The sequence below is a fragment of the Mobula birostris genome, chromosome 3 (genome assembly GCF_030028105.1).
Source record: "Mobula birostris isolate sMobBir1 chromosome 3, sMobBir1.hap1, whole genome shotgun sequence".
Classification (NCBI taxonomy): Eukaryota; Metazoa; Chordata; class Chondrichthyes; order Myliobatiformes; family Myliobatidae; genus Mobula; species Mobula birostris.
In genome coordinates this window covers 11,192,934-11,213,465 of record NC_092372.1, presented here as the reverse complement: position 1 = coordinate 11,213,465, position 20,532 = coordinate 11,192,934, and the positions used below count along the sequence as shown (strand labels likewise).

The 20,532-nt window shown below is 43.0% G+C and overlaps 1 protein-coding gene across 3 annotated transcripts in view; it reads right to left on the bottom strand.

Moving 5' to 3' along the window:
• Nucleotides 1-20,532, bottom strand: part of rab27b (RAB27B, member RAS oncogene family) — a 186,266-nt gene that overhangs the window by 118,576 nt on the left and 47,158 nt on the right. The window contains exon 1 of one of the 3 annotated variants that reach the window (XM_072252212.1): nt 9,064-9,271. The exons of 1 other annotated variant lie outside the window; for it this stretch is intronic. The gene's annotated coding sequence lies outside the window, so the exon portion shown is untranslated. Of the gene's footprint in view, nt 1-9,049; nt 9,272-20,532 lie in introns of those variants that run through there. One more of the 3 variants, XM_072252211.1, reaches the window with a different exon arrangement.

Here is a 20,532-nt window from a genome sequence, read left to right as displayed (position 1 = left end):
GGAAGTAGTGATAGGAGATTCTATAATTAGGGGAACAAACAGGAGATTCTGTGCAAACAAATTGCTGGAGAAACTCAGCAGGTCAGGCTGCATCCATGGAAATAAATAAACAGTTGAGCTTTTAGGCTGAGAACTGTCTTCAGCACTGTAAAAAAAAAGGGGAAGACACCAGAGTTGTATATGGTGACAGTGTTTACTTTAAACTTTGAACATCAATAAATGATTTGCAAAAAAACATTAAGTATATTTATTAGCTTACTTTTCCTCATGAATTCAATGATTGAATTTATTCTGTTTCAAGTTGACAGGAACAGCAGAAAATGTTTGATGGCTCTGGTCCTGTACTCACTGGAGTTTAGAAGAGGGGGGATTTCATTGAAAGGATTGAATATTGAAAGGCCAAGATAGAGAGGATGTGAAGAGGATGTTTCTTACAATGGGTGAGTCTAGGACCGGAGGGCACAGCCTCAGAATAGAGGAAAGTCCATTTAGAACAGAGATAAGGAGGAACTTCTTTAGCCAGAGGCTGGTGAATCTGTGAAATTCCTTACCACAGACAGGTGTTGAGTCACGTTATTGGGTATATTTAAAGCAGGGGTTGATAAGTTCATGAATAGTAAGGGTGCCAAAGGTTATGGGAGAAAGCAGGAGAATGGGGTTGAGAAGAATAATAAATCAGCCATGAAGGAATGACGGAGCAGACTTGATGGGCCAGATGGCCTAATTCTGACTCTATGCCTTATGGCCTTATGGTGCAAATTTAGCTCAAAATATAGGCCACAAGATCCATCAAGATAACGTAGATGCTGAATGACTGAGCTTCCCAGAAGCCGACTCTCAAATTAACAACAATTTAAGATTACAGTTAAGATTACACACTGCTTTTTGAAATGGGAAGTGAAAAACTATACAGAGATATTCTATCTTATGCAACTGAGGCAGAGATATATTTAGGAATTGCAACTTCTTAAGAAATCTAGGACTGAAACTTGTCCATCAAAATTAAAGATCTCCCCTTGAATCAGTCAACATGATTCACTCACTGCAGATGGAGTAAGCAATTGGTGTAAAAATTTTAAAAATGCATGTAACCTCTTCTCATTACTACAGTCAGGAAGGAGATATGGGAGGCTGAAGAAATACACTCAACGTTTTAGGATCATCTTCCCACCCGCCATCAGATTTCTGAACAGTTCGCGAACCCATGAACACTACCTCGCTTTTTTGCACTACTTATAGGGATGGCACAGTAGTGTAGCATTTAACACAGTCACTTTACAATGTCAGTAATCATCAATTGGGATTAGATTTCTGCCACTGCTGTAAGGAGTTTGTATGTTCTCCTTGTGACGATGCGGGTTTCCTCCGACTGCCCCAGTTTCCAGTCACATTCCAAAGACGTATGGTTAAGGCTAGTGAGACGCAGGCATGCTATATTGGCACTGAAAGCACGGCACAGCCCAGTACATCTTTGGGTGTGTTGGTCATTGAAGCAAACAACACATCTCACTGTATGTTTCAATGTGGCAAATAAAGCTGATCTTTATTAACTTTTCATCTTTTTATTTTTCTTATTGTAATTTATATATTGCATGTTATTACTGCCTCACAACAACAAACTTCATGACATACGTTAAAGTTAATTTTATTAATCATTTTCTTGTGGGTATACTCAGCATATCTAGGGTATAAAGAGGGTAAATTCAAGCAAGCTTTTTCCACTGAGGTTGGGAAGCACTACTACCAGAGGTCATGGGTTAAGGGAGAAAGGTGAGAAATTTAAGGGGAACATGAGGGGAAAATTCTTCACTCAGAGGGGCATTAGAGTGGTGCATGGAAGCTCAATTTCAACGTTCATGTGAATTTTATATAGGTACATGGACAGTATGGATACAAAGAGTAGGTTCCCAGTGCAGGTCGATGGGAGTAGGCAGTTTAAATGTTTTCAGCATGCACGAGATAGGCCAAAAGGCGTGTTTCTGTGCTGTACTTCTCTGTGACTCTATAAATCTAAAGAATAGTAATGCATAACAGGATCAATGAAAGATTAACATACACACATACTCTGCCAATGTTTAAACAGCCTAGAGTGCAGAAGAAGGCAAACTGTGCAAGTGCAAATATAAATAATGAGAACATGAGATAATGAGATAAAGAGTCCTTAAAGTGAGATCATTAGTTGTGCGAATATTTCAATGATAGGGAAAAATAAGTGTAGTTATCCCCTTCTGTTCAAGCCTGATAAACCTTATTCAGGTTCTGATTCTGGAGGTCTCAACCAATTTGCTCTTTTTATCTGAATCAAGCTAACCTACAGCTGATGGTTCAATGCTGATTCACAGCTGAGCTCACTTTGTATCTGCACACATACTCTGCCGATGTTTAAACAACCTAGAGGTCAGCAGAGGAGCAATGGAGCGAAGGTCCCCATGCTCACCTCGCAGGTTGCAGGAGCAACACCTCATATTCTGTCTGGGTAGCCTCCAACCTCATGGCGTGAACAGCAATTTCCCCTAATGTCTGACAATTTCTGTCCACTACCCATTCTCTTCCTTGCCATTGCTCATTCTGGCTTCTCTCTTACCCCTTCTCTTCTCCTCACCTGCTTATCACCTCCCTCAGGTGCCCCTCCTCCTTTCCTTGCTCCCATGCTCCCCTCTCCTCTTCCATCAGCTCTTTCTTTCTTCCAGTTGTCACCTCCCTTGAGTATATTTAAGGAGGGAGCTTGATAGGTTCTTGATTAGTCAGGGCTTCAAAGGTTATGGGGAGAAGGCAGGAGAATGGGATTGAGAAGCATAATAAGTCAGCCATGATGGAAGAGCAGAGCAGACTCAATCAGCCAAATGGCCTAATTCTGCTCCTATGTCTTATGATTTTATAAGGAGATCTTGGATAGGCTGGGACTGTTTTCTGTGGAATGAGAGAGGCTGAAGGATGATCTTATGGAGGTTTATAAAATTATACAGAACATAGTTGAGGGCCACTGACTTTTTCTAGGGGTACGGGAGTTTAAAAATAGAAGACACTGGTTTAAGGTGAGAGAGGAAGTCTTAAGGGGATCCGAAGAGCAGGTTTTTCACACAGAGGGTAGTGGGTGAAAGCAAAGGTGCCAGAGGAGGTGGTAGAGCCAAGTATAGTTATCTGTACAATGCTTAACAGATACTTGGACAGGTTCATGGACAGGAAAAGTTTAAGGGATTATGGGCCAAATGCAGTCTAATGCGATTAGTTTAGGTGGGTATCCTGTTAAGCATGAAAGAGTCAGGCCAAATGGCCTGTTTCCACGCTGTGTCAGTCTATGACTCTCTGAATCTAAAGCAGATTTGTCCAGTTTTTTTTCACTTGAATGTCTTAAATTGCATAATAATTATGAGTAGGTCAGTTGACTCTTCATGCACACTGTACCTCAGTGCCAGAGAATCAGAGAATCATCTTTATCATCACTGGCTTGTATGATGTGAAATGTGTTGTTTTGCAGTAGCGACACGCTGCAAGACATAGAATTACAAAATAAAGAAAAAGAAAAGAAAAAGGGGACATGGCTTTAAGGTAAGGGGGTGGGAAGTTCAAGGGGGATATTAGGGGAAGATTTTTTACTCAGAGAGTGGTTGGTGCGTGGAATGCACTGCCTGAGTCAGTGGTGGAGGCAGATACACTAGTGAAATTTAAGAGACTACTAGACAGGTATATGGAGGAATTTAAGGTGGGGGGTTATATGGGAGGCAGGGTTTGAGGGTCAGCACAACAATGTGGGCTGAAGGGCCTGTACTGTGCTGTACTATTCTATGTTCTATGTTCTATGTAACAAAAACAAGGAATAATGAAATGGTGTTAATAGATTCACGTTAACAGCCCATAATGGATTCATGGGCTGTTCAGAAATCAGATGGCAGGGGGAAAGAAGCTGTTCTTTGTTGAGTGTGTGCATTCAGGTGCAGTGGTAGTTGGTAGTGTCATTTCTATGCCACTCAGATAGCCACTTCCACATGGGAGGAGTTCACAAACTGTACAAACAATGTTGTCAATAAAGTTGAGTTGAGTATCCTGCATGCTGTTGTCCTGGTGTGCTCTGCACTCTCCCTGAATAACGAACACAACATCCGGCTTCTGTACCTCCTCCCCGATGTTAGTAATGGGAAGAGAAATTAAAGCCAAAAACATTGAGAGCTTGTTCCCCTCTGCCATCAGATTACTGAACGGTCTATGAGCCCATGAACATCATCAGAATCAGAATCAGGGTTTAATATCACTGGCATATGACGTTAAATTTGTTAACTTTGTGGTAGCGGTACAATGCTATATATGATAATATAAAAAATGTGAATTACAGTAAATAGTTAAATTAAATAAATAGTGCAAAAACAGAAATTTTTAAAAAAGTAGTGAGGTGGTGTTCATGGGTTCAATGTCCATTCAGAAATTGGATGGCAGAGGGGAAGAAGCTGTTCCTGAAATAGTGAGTGTCTGCTTCCTGATGGTAACATTGAGAGGAGGAGATGTCCTGGGCGGTGCGGTGGGTCCTTAATGACGGATGCCGCCTTTTTGAGGAACCGCTCCTTGAAGGTGTCTTGGGTACTATAGAGTCTGGTGCCCATGATGAAGCTGACTAAGTTTACAACTCTCTGCAGCTTACTTCGACCCTGTGGAGTATTTCTCCTCCGCATCCCCCCCTGCCCCGACTTCATACCAGATGGTGGTGCAGCCAGTTAGAATGCTGTAGAAATTTTCGAGTGTTTCAGGTGACGTACCAAATCTCATCAAACTTTGAATAAAATATAGTTGCTGTCTTGCCTCCTTTATGGCTGCATCCATATGTTAGGACCAGAGTAGGTGTTCAGAGATATTAACACCCAGCAACTTGAAATTGCTCTCTCTCCCCACTTCTGATCTTGTTATTCCTTGTTTTTACTCTATTTATTTATTTCATAATTTATGGTAATTTAATGCTTTTGCACTGTAATGCATATTTTCTAAAGCAATTGTAGTAATGAGAAGAGGGTTTATCCTGGATGGCGAGGATCCTTAGCGATGGACACTGCCGTCTTGAGGAATGGCCTCTTGAAGATGTCCTCAACGGCAGGGAGAGTTGGACCCATGAGGGAGCTGGATGCTTGTACAACCCTCTGCATTCCATGTTAGAGCCTCCGTACTATTTTCTTATAACAAGTATCATAACGCTTAACTGCTTTAATATCTAAAAAGAAACAGTCTTGAATATACTCAGTGACTGCCCATTGATTGCAGGCACTTAAAAATAGTTCAAAAGTCTTTGACTGCATTGAGGCTCCATAGAGTCCACAGAAGTTAAGTGCTGTTGGGAGATCCCAGTGAGATATATTCATCTTCATTCATCAGGCATAAATCTCACTTGGAACTCATTGGCAGTGTGGAGGAACAGAGAGATTTTAGGGTCAATGTCCATAGGTCTCCCAAAGTTTCCCAACGCAGACTGGGAGATCGTTTTGCTGAACACCTACACTCTGTCCGCCAGAGAAAGCAGGATCTCCCAGTGGCCACACATTTTAATTCCACATCCCATTCCCAGTCTGACATGTCTATCCACGGCCTCCTCTACTGTAAAGATGAAGCCACACTCAGATTGGAGGAACAACACCTTATATTCCGTCTGGGTAGCCTCCAACCTGATGGCATGAACATTGACTTCTCTAACTTCTGCTAATGCCCCACCTCCCCCACGTACCCCATCCGTGATTTATTTATATACACACATTCTTTTTCTCTCTCTCCTTTTTCTCCCTCTGTCCCCCTCACTATACCCCTTCCCCATCCTCTGGTTTTCCCCCCTCCTCCATTTCTTTCTCCCTAGGCCTCCTGTCCCATGATACTCTCGTATCCCCTTTGCCAATCACCTGTCCAGCTCTTGGCTCTATCCCTCCCCCTCCTGTCTTCTCCTATCATTTCAGATCTCCCGCTCCCCTCCCACTTTCAAATCTCTTACTAGCTCTTCTTTCTGTTAGTCCTGACAAAGGGTCGCCAGCAACTTTTATGTGTGTTGCATGCAAGTGATAGTGTGTTTTATAAGGTGTATGGTATGTGGCAAACATGAGAAAATCTGCAGATACTGGAAGTGAGCCCTGATGAAGGATCTCAGCCTGAAACGCCAGCTGTTTCCTCTTTTCCAGAGATGCTGCCTGGTCTGTTGAGTTCCCCTAGCAATTTGTATGGTGTGTTGGCTATCATCAGTCAGGGAATTTAGTTCAACAGCTGCAAGTTGTGCTCAGTTCTGGTCACCTCACTACAGGAAGGATGTGGAAACTTTCAAAAGGGTGCAGAGGAGACTTACAAGGATGTTGCCTGGTTTGGGAAGCATGCCTTATGAGAATAGTTTGAGTGAACTTAGCCTTTTCTCCTTGGAGCGATGGAGGATGAGAGGTGACCTGACAGAGATGACAAGAGGCATTGATTGTGTGGATAGTCAGAGGCTTTTTCCCAGGACTGAAATGGCTAACCCAAGAGGACACAGTTTTAAGGTGTTTGGAAAAAGGTACAGAGGAGATGTCAGGGGTAAGTTTTTTATGCAGAGAGTGCTGAGTGTGTGGAGTGGGCTGCCGGCGTTGGTGGTGGAGGTGGAAACAATAGGGTCTTTTAAGAGACTACTGGAAAGGTACATAGATCTTGGAAATATAGAGGGCTATGGGTAACCCTAGGTAATTTCTAAAAGTAAGTACAGGTTCAGCACAGCATTGTGGGCCGAAGGGACTGTATTGTGCTGTAGGTTTTCTATGTTTCTACGTTTCTGAGTTGGTATTGCAGCTCTGTAAAACCCTGGTTAGACTACACTTTGAATATTGTTCTCAATTCTGGTCACCTCATTATAGGAAGGATATGGAAGCTTTAGAGAGGGTGGAGAGGACATTTATCGGGATGCTGCCTGGACTACAGAGCATATCTTATGAGGATAGCATGACCAAGCTTGGGCTTTCCTCTATGGAGCGAAGAAAGTTGAGAGGCGATTTGAAAGAGGTGTACACAACGATAAGACGCATAGATCGGGCAGAGAGCCCAAGACTTTTTCCCAGGGGAGAAATGGCTAATACCAGGGGCATAAATTAAGGTTAATGGAGAGAAATATGGGAGTGATGTCAGAGGAAAGTTGTTTTTACACAGATTGCTGGTCGAGGCAGGTACATTAGGAGCAGTTAAGAGACTCTTAGATTGGCACATGGATGATAATAAATGGAGGGCTATGTGGAAGCCAAGTGTTAGATTGACTTTAGAGTAAGTTATAAGGTTGGCACAGCATCATAGGCCGAAGGACTTGAATCAAGGTGGCAGGGTCCGGGTCGCAGAGTGTGTCATAGAGACTGAACCCGATGTTTGGACAATGATTTAAGTGCCGGGCCAAATCAGAAAGGTCGGGTACAGGCCAAATCGAGGCAGCGAGGTCCAGGCCCCAGAGTGTATTATAACGACTAAACCCAATGTTTGGATGATCATTTAGATGCCAGCCCAGATTTAAATGTCAAGGCCCAAGGCGAAGGACGGGCCAATTCAGTTCACTGTTCCACTCTGTACTGAACTAAGCATCTAGGAATGGACTCTCTCTGGACTTCAGTTCAAAAGGCTGTTTTCTTGCATCATTGTTTGCATTTTTTCTCTGTACTTTTTGTTTCAAATGGTCGTTTTTTATGGGCTCTTTTGGGTTTCTTTGTTTCATGGCTGCCTGTTAGGAGACGAATCTCAAGGTTGTATAATGTATACTTACTTTGAACTTTGAGCTGTACTGTAGTGTTCTATGTTCTACAGAAATACCAGTACCTGCACTCTCTGCTTTCATTCCAAGTGACATTGTTCAGAAAAATATTGTTGAATATGCTTTCTGAACCAGCAGATTTGCTCAGCAATATTCAAGTATTCGGTAAAAAAAATGTCCTCAATAACGCTGAATAACTTTTAGCCCCTGAATTGACTTTTGCATTGTTTACTTTTTCAATATTAGCCTCAGTTTTCTCAATAGGCTACGCCAGAATTTAATATCCTCTGATCAGTGTTTGGCCTAACAACCTGGATGCGAGAGGTGCAGCCAGTTCCTCTGTATAAACGCAAGAGATTCTGCAGATGCTGGCAATCCAGAGCAGCACACATATTGTGTGGTGAGGAGAAGACATGGGCTCAGAGCGTAGCATGGAAAAAGAGAGAGGGGAGGTGGGAGAAATCACCAGAGATTAGAGAACTCAGTGTTCATGCTAACAGGCCCTTCAGCCCATCTAGTCTGTGCCGAACTATTTAAACTGCCTACTCCCATTGATCTGCACCCGGACCATAGCCCTCCATGCCCCTGCCATCGATGTACACATCCAAATTTTCTCTTAAATGTTGAGATAGGTAAGAACATTTTCCCCTGCAGTTTAGGAGAATGAAGGGAGATTTGTCAGAGGCATAGGTATACAAAGTTATGTGGGGTATAGGTAGGGTTAATGCAAGAGGCGTTCCCCACTGAAGTTGGGTGAGATTAAAACTAGAGGTCATGGTCTAAAGGTAAAACGTGAAATATTTAAGGGGGATCTTCTTCACGCAAGGGGGTGCTGCGAGTGTGAAATGAGCTACCAGCAGTAGTGGTGGTTGTGGGTTTAATTGCAGCAACTAAGAGAAGCTTGTACAAGTACACCGATGGGAGGGCTATGATCCAAGCGCAGGTCAATGGGACCAGGCAGGATAATAATTTGGCACAGACTAGATGGGCCGAAGGGCCTGTTCCTGTGCGATAGTTCTCAATGACACTATTTAGAACCTTTTGCACAATTTTCATAGAACTACATTCAACTAGAAAATGGTTGACTGACATAGAAAGTCCAAACTAGGTATTAGCACACAATTCCCACGCTGTACAGCATTCAAAATGACAAAGTTTCTGAAAATCAGTATGGAGTCTGACCAGATGACAAAACTACACCCAGAAAGGGCTTTAAAAATGCATGCAGCTGATTAACACCTGCTGAACAGGCTGACCTCAGACAGTAGCTCAGCTATTATCAGCAATTGCCAATAATGCACCAAAAACACTTTAAAAAGTCTCATAGTAACTTACTGTCACAGACGTACAATTGATGGTCAGCATCCAAATCCTGCTTAGCGAGTCTGGGTCAACACAATGCTGAGCCTTCCGTCAAAAATAATGAAGGAAGAGCCATTCAAGGAAGATAAAGAGCCAAGATGACTCCCTCTGGATTTCCAACCAACTGTAAAACAACCACTTATTCACATCAGCAGTTACAGACAGGAAACTCCAGTTTGCAGCATCAGATCTTATCACCTTCTGGTTCTGTTTCAATGTGGCAAGATATAATGCAAGTACAAATTCGGGTGTTTCTTCGATTTGGCTGCAACAATTAGACAAAAAGTCCGTCCAATCTCGCCACTACAAAACTAAGAAATTACATCATTTATCCACTGTGGCCTCTCGCCACTTCTCCTCACCTGCCTATCACCTTCCCCTGGTATCCCTTCTCCTTCCTTTTCTCCCATGATGCACTCTCCTCTCCTATCAGATTCCTTCTTCTCCAGCTCTTTACCTTTTCCATCTATCACCTCCCAGCTTCTTACTTCATCATCCCTCCCCACCCTCCTTACTTCACCTATCACCTCAACATGCCAGGCAGCATCTATGGAAAAGAGTAAACACTCGATGTTTTAGGCCAAGACCCTTCATCAGGATTGGAGGAGGGCCGAGACCCTCCATTCCTGATGAAGGGTCTTGATCTGCAACATCAACTTTTTAATCTTTTCCATAGATGCTGCTAGGCCTGCTGAGTTCCTCCAGCATGTTGCTTGTGTGGCATGAATTTCCAGCATCTGCAGATTTTCTCTTGTTTGTGATTCACCTATCAGTTTCTAGCTTATACTCTTTCACCTCCCATCACCTTCTTATTCTGGCATCTTTCCCCTTCCTTTCCAGTCCTGATGAAGGGTCTCAGCCCGAAACACCGACTGTTTATTCCTCCCCATAGATGCTGGCTGGCCTGCTGAGATCCCCCATCATTTTGTGCGAGTTGCTCTGGATTTCCAGCATCTGCGGGATCACTTGTGTAGTTACATATGAGCCCTTCCCATTTCATGTACATCAACTCACTGGGAAAACTCCAACTATAGATATTAGACCTTGCTCCTCAATAATTTGCCTCGATTTATCCTAATTCCAAGATCTTGGAATGGATTTCCATATCTAGAAATGTAAACAGATAGCTACACTTCCTAAACGTAGAACACCACAGCACAGGAACAGGTCCTTCATCCCACAATGTTGTAGCAGCCAAATGTCCATTTATACTAATCCTTTCTGACTAAATGATGTCAATTTCAAGTTCAAGTCGATTGTCATTAAACTGTACACATGTATACCGCCAAACAAGACAATATTCCTTTGGATCAAGTTGCAAGCACAGTGTATATAACATATAAAATAATATTACCGCAAATAAATTAACAATTATAAAGTGCAAAAACAATACAAGTTAGAAAGTAAACAGCATAATGCTATTGGCGCTTCATACGTGATGAGACCCGGGTGGTGGCAGCGAGTTCAGTAGTCTCATGGCCTGGAGGAGAAGCTGTTTTCCATCCTAACAGTTCTTGTCCTAATGCTTGTCCTTCCTTCTTGACGGTAGGGGGTCAAAGAGATTGTGGGTTGGTCGGGAGGGGTCATTGACAATTAGATGAGGAGTCCAAAATTGTTCACAATGCTCAAGGTGGGATTTCACCATAGCCTTGTAACGCCTCAGCATCATTCACTTCCCTGCTCTTGTATTCTAGACCTCTTGAAATGAAGCCTCTACTGGATCTCCTCTTGGCCTTTGCAGCTCTGGAAGAAACAATTCAAATCTGCCCAATCTTTCCATAATTTCCTTTCCAATTACCTACAATATTTTTATCTTATGTCTTACTTCGAATGATAATCAAGTATTATTCATGATTCTCTTGTAATTCATGCTCAGCACATGGGCATCACTGGCAGGGTTGATATTCCATGCTCCCCTTGATTTCCTTATAGAACATGACAGGCCTCTATCACAGACCATAGTAGTCTGTGTGACGAAGGCATTATCATAATGTGCTCAGGGAGAGATTTACAGTCTATGCGGATCAGAAATCATATCCAGTCCTCACTGACAATCAACCCCAGTGCACCTCAAGGATGTCTGCTGCTCTACTCTCTCTACAGTCATGACTCTGTGGCTAGGCACAGCTCAAATACCATCTATAAATTCACTGATGATACAACCATTGTTGGCAGATTCTCAGATGGTGAAGCAGAGGCATACAGGTTCGAGATAAATTGGCTGGTTGAGTGGTTTGCAACAACAACCTTGAACTCAGTGTCAGTAAAACCAAGGAATTGATTGCGGACTTCAGGAAAGGGAAGTCGGGGGAAGCCACTATAGTTCCCATCGAAGGGTCAGCGGTGGAAAGGGTGAGCAGTTTCAAATTCCTTGGTCTCAGATCTCTGAAGATCTATCCAGCTGCAACATATTGATGCAATTATGAAGAAGGAACCCCAGTAGCTATATTTTATTAGGAGCTTGAGAAGATTCTGTATGTCACCAAAGGCTCTAGCAAATTTCTGCAGATGTGTGTGGAGAGCGTTCTGACTGGTTGCATCACTGTCCAGTATGGAGACTCCACTGCACAGGACCGGAAAAAGCTGCAGAGGGTTGTAGAGGGGTGGTAGGTGAGGACCAGGGGAACCCTATTCCTAGTGGGGTGGTGGGAGGATGGAGTGAGAGCAGATGTACGTGAAATGGGGGAGATGCGTTTAAGAGCAGAGTTGATAGTGGAGGAAGGGAAGCCCCTTTCTTTAAAAAAGGAAGACATCTCCCTCGTCCTAGAATGAAAAGCCTCATCCTGAGTGCGGATGCGGCGGAGAAGGAGGAATTGCGAGAAGGGGATGACGTTTTTGCAAGAGACAGGGTGAGAAGAGGAATAGTCCAGATAGCTGTGAGAGTCAGTAGGCTTATAGTAGACATCAGTGGATAAGCTGTCTCCGGAGACAGAGACAGAAAGATCTAGAAAGGGGAGGGAGGTGTCGGAAATGGACCAGGTAAACTTGAGGGCAGGGTGAAAGTTGGAGGCAAAGTTAATAAAGTCAACGAGCTCAGCATGCGTGCAGGAGGCAGCGCCAATGCAGTCGTCAATGTAGCGAAGGAAAAGTGGGGCACAGATACCAGAATAGGCATGGAACATAGATTGTTCCACAAAGCCAACAAAAAGGCTGTCTCCCTCTGTCCCTCTGAATATACCCCTTGCCCATCCTCTGGGTCCCCCCCCCTGTCTTTCTTCCCGGACCTCCTGTCCCATGATCCTCTCATATCCCTTTTGCCTATCACCTGTCCAGCTCTTGGCTCCATCCCTCCCCCTCCTGTCTTCTCCTATCATTTTGGATCTCCCCCTCCCCCTCCAACTTTCAAATCCCTTACTCACTCTTCCTTCAGTTAGTCCTGACGAAGGGTCTCGGCCTGAAACATCAACTGCACCTCTTCCTAGAGATGCTGCCTGGCCTGCTGCGTTCACCAGCAACTTTTATGTGTGTTGCTTGAATTTCCAGCATCTGCAGAATTCCTGTTGTTTGTGAATACCAGGAGCTGGACTTGGTTGTCAGAGGCTATTTAAGATGCACACCATTGGGAGCATTTAATACGTAGTGGGAGCTCATACCCAGACAACCTGCCATTTTTAAAGGGGATAAAGGGGGTGCAATGGATGTGTATATTTGAACTTTCAGAAAGCCTTTGACAAGGTGCCACATGTGAGGCTATTTGACAAGTTAAGAGCAAATGGTATTACAGGAATGTTACTGGCATAGTTAGAGCATTAGCTAATTAGTAGGAGGCAGTAAGTGGGAATAAATGGATCCTTTTCCAGTTGGCTGCCAGTGACTAGTGGTGTTCCAAAGGGGTTGGTGTTGGGACTGATTCTTTTTATGCTGTTTATCAGTGATGTAGGTGATGGAATAGATGGCTTTGTTGCCAAGTTTGCAGATGATACAAAGTTTGGTGGAAGGGCAAGTAGTGTTGAGGAAATAGGTAACCTGCAGAGGGACTAAGACAAATTAGGTGAATGGGCAAGAAAGTGGCAAATCAAATGCAATGTTGGAAAATGCATGGTCATGCATTTTGGTAGTAGAAATAAATGTGCAGACTATTTTCTAAATGGGGAGAAAATCCAAAAATCCGAGATGCAAAGGGGCCTAAAGGTTAACTTGCAAGTTGAGTCAGTGATGAGGAAGGCAAATACAATTTTAGCATTCATTTCAAGAGTCAAGAGCAGAGATGTGACGCTGAGGCTTTATAAGGCACTGGTGGGGCCTCACCTTGAGTATTCTGAACAGATTTGGGCTCCTCATCTAAGAAAAGATGTGTTGACATTGGAGGGGGTTCAGAGGAGGATTGCAAGGATGATTCAGGAAATGAAAGGGTTAGCATACAAGGATAGGTCTGGGTCTGTACTCATTGGAATTTAGAAGGATGAGGGGGGGTTCTTATGCTGAAAGGCCTAGACAGAGTAGATGTTGAAAGGATGTTTCCCAAGGTGGGGGAGTCTAGGACAAGAGCACATGGCCTCAGGATAGAGGGGTGTCCATAGAAACAGAGATGCAGAGAGATTTCTTCAGCCAGAGGGTGGTGAATCTGTTACCACAGGCAGCTGTGGAGACCAGGGTGTTGACTGTATTTAAGGCAGAGCTTGATAGATTCTTGATTGGATACAGTATTAAAGGTTACAGGGAGAAGGCTGGGGAGTGGGACTGAGGAGGACAAAGAAGATGAGCCATGATTGAATGGCAGAGCAGACTTGATGGGCCAAATAGCCTAATTCCGCTCCTATGTCTTATGGTTGTAACACGCTGTTATGGCTTCTCCGTAATGCTTCACTGCTAAGGCTAATGAAATGGCTTCTCTGCAATGTTCACTGCTGAAGTAACAGTTTCTCTGTAGCAGCAATGTTTGGGTTAGCCAATCAGGATTTCGATGCCCTGTTTTGTGAATCTGGAAGGAGCTTTTTCATGGGCTTTTGCCGGGGAGAGAAGAGGAGAGAAGACACGAATGGAGAGAGTTGGTAGACCGCCGGATGGGGTGGACTCGGAACGAGAGTCCGAAGGGCAGCGACGATCGCAGGAGGTTGATGGTGAATGATCGGCTTATCAGTGAGCTCCAACATTGTGCAACAGACTATTTAATAAGATTGGGCCCTTTTTCTTTCTTTTATTTTGTTGCTTTACTAACCATATAGTCAAAGTAAGAATTATAAAGCTTAATCATTTAATTGCATATTGTGTATTGTCTATTATTTCGGGGTACTGATTTGTAACAGGTGACACATCACGCAGCATCCACCCAAACAAGATTTCTTAAGTTTGGCCGGGTCGGGGGCTATCACCCCCTAAATTAAGTTGCTAGTCGAAGCGAGAGTTACATGGTCTTTTAGAAATGATGAGGTTATAAATGTTTAGAGATTTGGTAATTACTATAATCATATGATCATAAGACATAGGAACAGAATTAGGCCATCTGGCCCATCAAGTCTGCTCTCACATTCAATCATAGCTGATCCTTTTTCTTTCTCCTCCTCAACCCCAGTTTCCGGCCACTTCCCCATAACCTTTGGTGCCATGTCCAATCAAGAACCCATCAATCTCTGCCTTAAATGCACCCAATAACCTGGCCTCCACAGCTGTATGTAGCAACAAATTCCACAAATTCACCACGCTTTCACTAAAGAAATTTCTCCACATCTCTGTTTTGAAAGGGTACCCCCCCTTCTATACTGAGGCTGTGCCCTCTTGTCCTAGACTCTCCCACCATGGGAAACATCCTTTCCACATCTGCTCTGTCTAGGCCTTTCAATATTCGGAAGGTTTCAATGAGAACCCCCTCATCCTTCTGAATTCCAGTGAGTATAGACCCAGAACCATCTAACATTCCTCGTATGATAACCCTTTCATTCCTGGAATCATCCTTGTGAACCCTCCTCTGAACCTCTCCAATGCCAGCACATCTTTTCCAAGATGAGGGGCCCATAACTGTTCACAATACTCAAGGTGGGGACTCATCAGTGCCTTATAAAGCCTCAGAATTATATCCTTGCTCTTATATTCTAGACCTCTTAACATGAATGCTTTTGCTTTCCTCACCACCGACTCAACCTGCAAGTTAACATTTAGGGTGTTCTGCACAAGGACCCAAGTTCCTCTGCATCTCAGATTCCTGGATTTTCTCCCCATTTATAAAATAATCCACACATTTATTTCTACTACCAAAGTGCATGACCATGCATTTTCCAACTTGGTATTTTATTTGCCATTTTCTTGTCCATTCTCCTAATCTGTCTAAGTCCTTCAGCATCCTACCTGTTTCCTCAACAGTACCTGCCCCTCCACCAAACTTTGTATCATCTGCAAACTTGGCAACAAAGCCATCTATTCCATCATCCAAATCATTTATATACAGCATAAAAAGAAGTGGTCCCAACACCAACCCCTGTAGAACACCACTCGTCACTGGCAGCCAACCAGAAAAGGATCATTTTATTCCCACTCGCTGCGTCCTGCCTATCAGCCAATGCCATGTTAGTAACTTTACTGTAATACCACGGGCTCTTAACTTGGTAAGCAGCCTCATGTATGGCACCTTGTCTAAGGCCTTCTGGAAGTCCAAATATACAATATCCACTGCATCCCCTTTATCTATTCTACTTGTAATCTCCTCCAAGAATTCCAACAGGTTCATCGGCAGGACTTTCCCCGAAGGAAACCATGCTGACTTTGTCCTATCTTGTTTTGTTACCAAGTACTCCGTCACCCTGTCACCTTGTCCTTATCAATTGACTCTAACATCCTCCCAACCACTGAGGTCAGGCTTCTTCTCCTTCATGTGCCTTGTGCGTTACACGCTTGGGCGATCATGGCTTTCCACATCGAATGATCTCATGCAGTGTCAATGATATCTCGCACACTTAGATCTGTTAGTTCTTTCACAGAGTCCATGTATTTTCTTCTTTCCTTCCTCTTCCGCATTTCCCAGGCATACGGCCTTGTAATGTAAGGCATTCTATTTCTCCCTTTCTGATGACATGGCCCAGGAATTTAAGTTTCCTCTCATTTAATGTTCTCATTTTGTATGGGCATGTTGGAGTACTGTCTCATTAGTTACCCTATCTCTATGTGATATTTTCAGCATTCTTCTAAGAAACTACATTTCCATTATTTCTAGGTTTCTTTGGAGTTCTAGTGTTACAGCAAGATTGACCAGATGTAACATTTTAGTAGCCTCAGCTTTGTTGTCATAGAAATGTGTCTGTTGCTATAAATGGGTTTCATTTTTTGGAAGTTGCTTTTGGCAATAGCAATTCTTCTTTTTATTTCTACTTATAACATCTTGTGATATAAAGCTACCAAGGTAATTAAAGCTGGTCTTTTGTTCAATCTATTGGTTACTGATGTACAATTGGCAGTTGGGAGTATCCTGCTGTTTTGATATTACCGTACATTTGTTTTTTTTTACAGTTGATGGTTAGACCAAATTCTGCAATTGTACTACTTTGTCTAAGAGGATTTGTTGGTCTTCTGTAGCACTTGCTATTAGGGTGGTATCGTCTGCATATCTTATATTGTTGATGTTAACACCTCCAATTTTTTTTTATCCCATCTAGATCTTCTAGAGGTCAGGCTAACTGGCCTATAATTTGCTTTCTGCTGCCTTCCTCCTTTCTTAGAGTGGAGTAACATTTGCAATTTTCCAGTCCTCTGGCACCATGCCAGAGTCCAATCATTTTTGAAAAATAATTTCTAATGCCACCACAATCTCTAATGCTACCTCTTTCAGAACCCTCGGATGCAGTTCCTCTGGTCTGGGTGACTTACGTAACTTTAGGTCTTTCAGCTTTTTGAGCACCTTCTCTCTTGTAACAGAAACTACACCCACTTCTCTTCCTTCACACGCTACAACATCAGGCACACTGCTAGTGTCTCCCACAGTGAAGACTGATGCAAAATACACATTTACTTCAGCAGCCATCTTCTTGTTCCCCCATTATTATTTCTCCTGCTCATTTTCTAGCAGTCCTATATCCACTCTCATTTCCCTATTATTTTCAACATACTTGAAAAAGCTTTTACTATCCACTTTGATATTATTTGCTAGCTTGCTTTCATATTTCATCTTTTCCTTTCTAATGATTTTTTTAGCTGTTCTCTGTAAGTTTTTAAAAACTTCCCAATCCTCTATCTTCCCACTAATTTTTGCTTTGTTGTATGCCCTTTCTTTCACTTTTACAATAGCTCTGACTTCCCTTGTCAGCCATGGTTGTACTATTTTATCATTTGAGTCTTTCTTCATTTTTGGAATACACATGTCCTACAGCTTCCTCATTTTTGCCTGAAATGCACGCCATTGCTGCTCTGCTGACATCCCTGCCAACAGCTCCTTCCAATTTATTTTGGCCAATTCCTCTCTTATACCACTGTAATTTCCCTTACTCCACTGAAATACTGCTATTTCAGATTTTACCTTCTCCCTATCAAATTTCAAGTTGAACTCAATCATATTGTGATCACTGGTTCCTAAGGAATCTTTTACCTTAATCTCCTTAATTGCCTCCGGTTCATTACACAACACCCGATCCAGTATAGCTGATCAGCTAGTAGGCTCAATGACAAACTGCTCTAAAAAGCTATCTCTTGGACGTTCAACAAACTCACTCTCTTGAGATTCATTACCAATATGATTTTCACAATCGACCTGCATGTTAAAATCTCCCATGGCTACCATAACATTGTCCTTTTGACTCGCCTTTTCTATTTCCTGTTGTAACCTGTGGTCCACCTCCCAGCCACTGTGGGGAGGCCTGTATATAACTGCCATCAGTGTCCCTTTACCCTTGCAGTTTCTTAACTCAACCCACAAGGATTCAAGATCTTCTGATCCTATGTCACATCTTTCTACTGATTTGATGCCATTCTTTACCAGTAGAGTCCCTCTGCCTACCTTCCTATTCCTCCAATACAATGTGTAACCTTGGACATCCAGCCCCCAACTACAAACATCCTTCATCCATGATTCAGTGATGGCCACAACATCATACCTGACAATCTGTAATAGTGCAACAAGGTCATCCACCTTATTTCTTATACTACATGCATTTAGATACAACACCTTGAGTACTGTATTTGCTATCCTTTCTGATTCTGCATCCCTAATGATTTGATACTCAGCCTATTGGCTGCAACTAAGTCTCATCACCTGCTTGCCCTTCCTGACAATCTGACTGCGTGCTATCTTTACTTTTATACCATCCGTCCTTTCCTGAGTCCCCGCACTCTGGTTTCCACCCTCCTGCCAAATTAGTTTAAATCCTCCACAACAGCTCTATCAAACCTGCCCACAAGAGTGTTGGTCCCACTCGGGTTCAGGTGCAACCCGTCACTTTTGAACAGATCATACCTCCCCCAAAGGAGATCCCAATTATCCAAGAACCTGAAGCCCTACCCCCACATCAGCTTCTCAGCCACACACTTATCTGCCAAGTCATCCTGTTTCTACCCTCACTGGCGCGTGGCACAGGCAGGTCCAGAAATTACTACCCAGGATGTCCTGCTTCTCAGCTTTCTACCTAGCTCTCTAAATTCTCTTTTCAGGACCTCATTGCTTTTCCTTCCTATGTCATTGGCACCAATATGTACAAAGATATCTGGCTGCTCCACTTCCCTCTCCAAAATGTTGTGGATGCGACCTGAGACACCCCAGACCCTGGCACCTGTGAGGTAACATACAAATACCGATCACATCCACAGAATCTCCTGTCTCCCTCACTATCAAGTCCCCTATCACTACTGCTCCCTTCTTCTCTCTCTTTCCCTTCTGCACCACGGACCCATGCTCAGTGCCTGTAACCCGGTCACCGTGGCATTCTCCCAGGAGGTCACCCCCACAAAAGTATCCATAGTGGTATACTTGTTTTTGAGGGGAATGGCCACAGGGTTGCTCTGCTCTAACTGCCTATTTCCATTTCTCCTGACGGTCACCCAGCTACTTATGTTCATTCTTCATACTTACTATTTACTTATTATTTCTAAGTTATTTCAATAATCATTGTCATTTTCTAATAAAATGGGTTGTTGCTGGATATTGAGCTCTGCTATTGTCAAATCAATTGTTCCTCCAAGATAAGCAATTCACGGGAATTCACAATGACGGTCAGTCCTTAACTGGAGTTCAATTCACTTCAGTAAAACAGGAACTAGGATCAGAACCAGGTTTATTGTCACTGATATACAGTATGTTGTGAAAATGTTGTTTTGCAGAACCAGTACAGTTAATGTTGTCACAGCTATGGGGGGGAGGGGGGCAGTGGGGTTAAGCTTCTAGTGTTGATTAAATGCTCCCAATGCTGTGTATCTCAAATAGCCTCTGATAACCAAGTCCAGTCCCTGACCTTCATACGTGGCTTAGCTACTAAGCCCGGCTGAACCATTTCTACTGACAGAAGGGTGGCAAAGGCGGGTTACAGGTACTTTAAAACCAGTTGCTTCAGGCTGTGGTTGACAAATTATCTAGGAGAAGAAAATTCTGATTTCAGAGCTCTGCAGTCTTGCAGTATACCCACTCATGGGTAAAACTTTGAGAGTAAACCCTAAGGCAGTCTTGCGTTGAGTTCAATGCTGACTGGCAACTCCTATAATGTTGCTGCCGTTCCTTTGGATTCATCATCTGTGTGGAGAGGGGGAGCCTATTGCATGGGAAACAGCTTGCTCTCCATATCGTACTGCCCTGGCTTGCATATCATGTAAATTACTGGAATGCAACATTCAACCTCAACCAACGGAGAGCCTCAAAAATCCAAACAGCAAAGTGATAATCACTAGACACCCTGCTGTCTTTGGAAATTGGTTTATAAATGTTTAGAAATCTGCTGGTAATTAATATAATCATTATTCACACTTATTATTTAATTATTATTTCAAAATTATTTCAATAATCAACAACTTTTTCTAATTAAGTAATAAAATGGTTTGTTGTTGGATACTAGACCCGAAACGTCAACTGTAATCTCTTTTTCCAGTCCTGGTGAAGGGTCTCGGCGCAAAATCTCAACTGTGCTCTTCCATAGATTCTGCCTGGCCTGCTGAGTTCCTCCAGCATTTTGTGTGAGTTGCTTGGATTTCTAGCATTCGCAGATTTTCTCTTGTTTATTGCTGGATATTGAGCCCTGCTACTGTCAAATCAATTGTTCCTCAAAGGTAAACAGTTCATCAGAATTCACAATGTCTGTCAATCCTTAACTAGAATTAAATTCACCTCAGTCAAACCACTAACAGAATCAGAATCAGGTTTATTGGTTCATTCATTCTGTGCCATCTAGTGATCATGGTCTTTCCATGACCATGACTATTCTTGGCAAATTTTTCTGCAGAAATGCTTTGCCATTGCTTTCTTCTGGGCAGTGTCTTTACAAGATGGGTGACCCCAGCTATTATCAATACTGTTTAGAAATTGTCTGCCTGGCGTCAGTGGTTGCATAACCAGG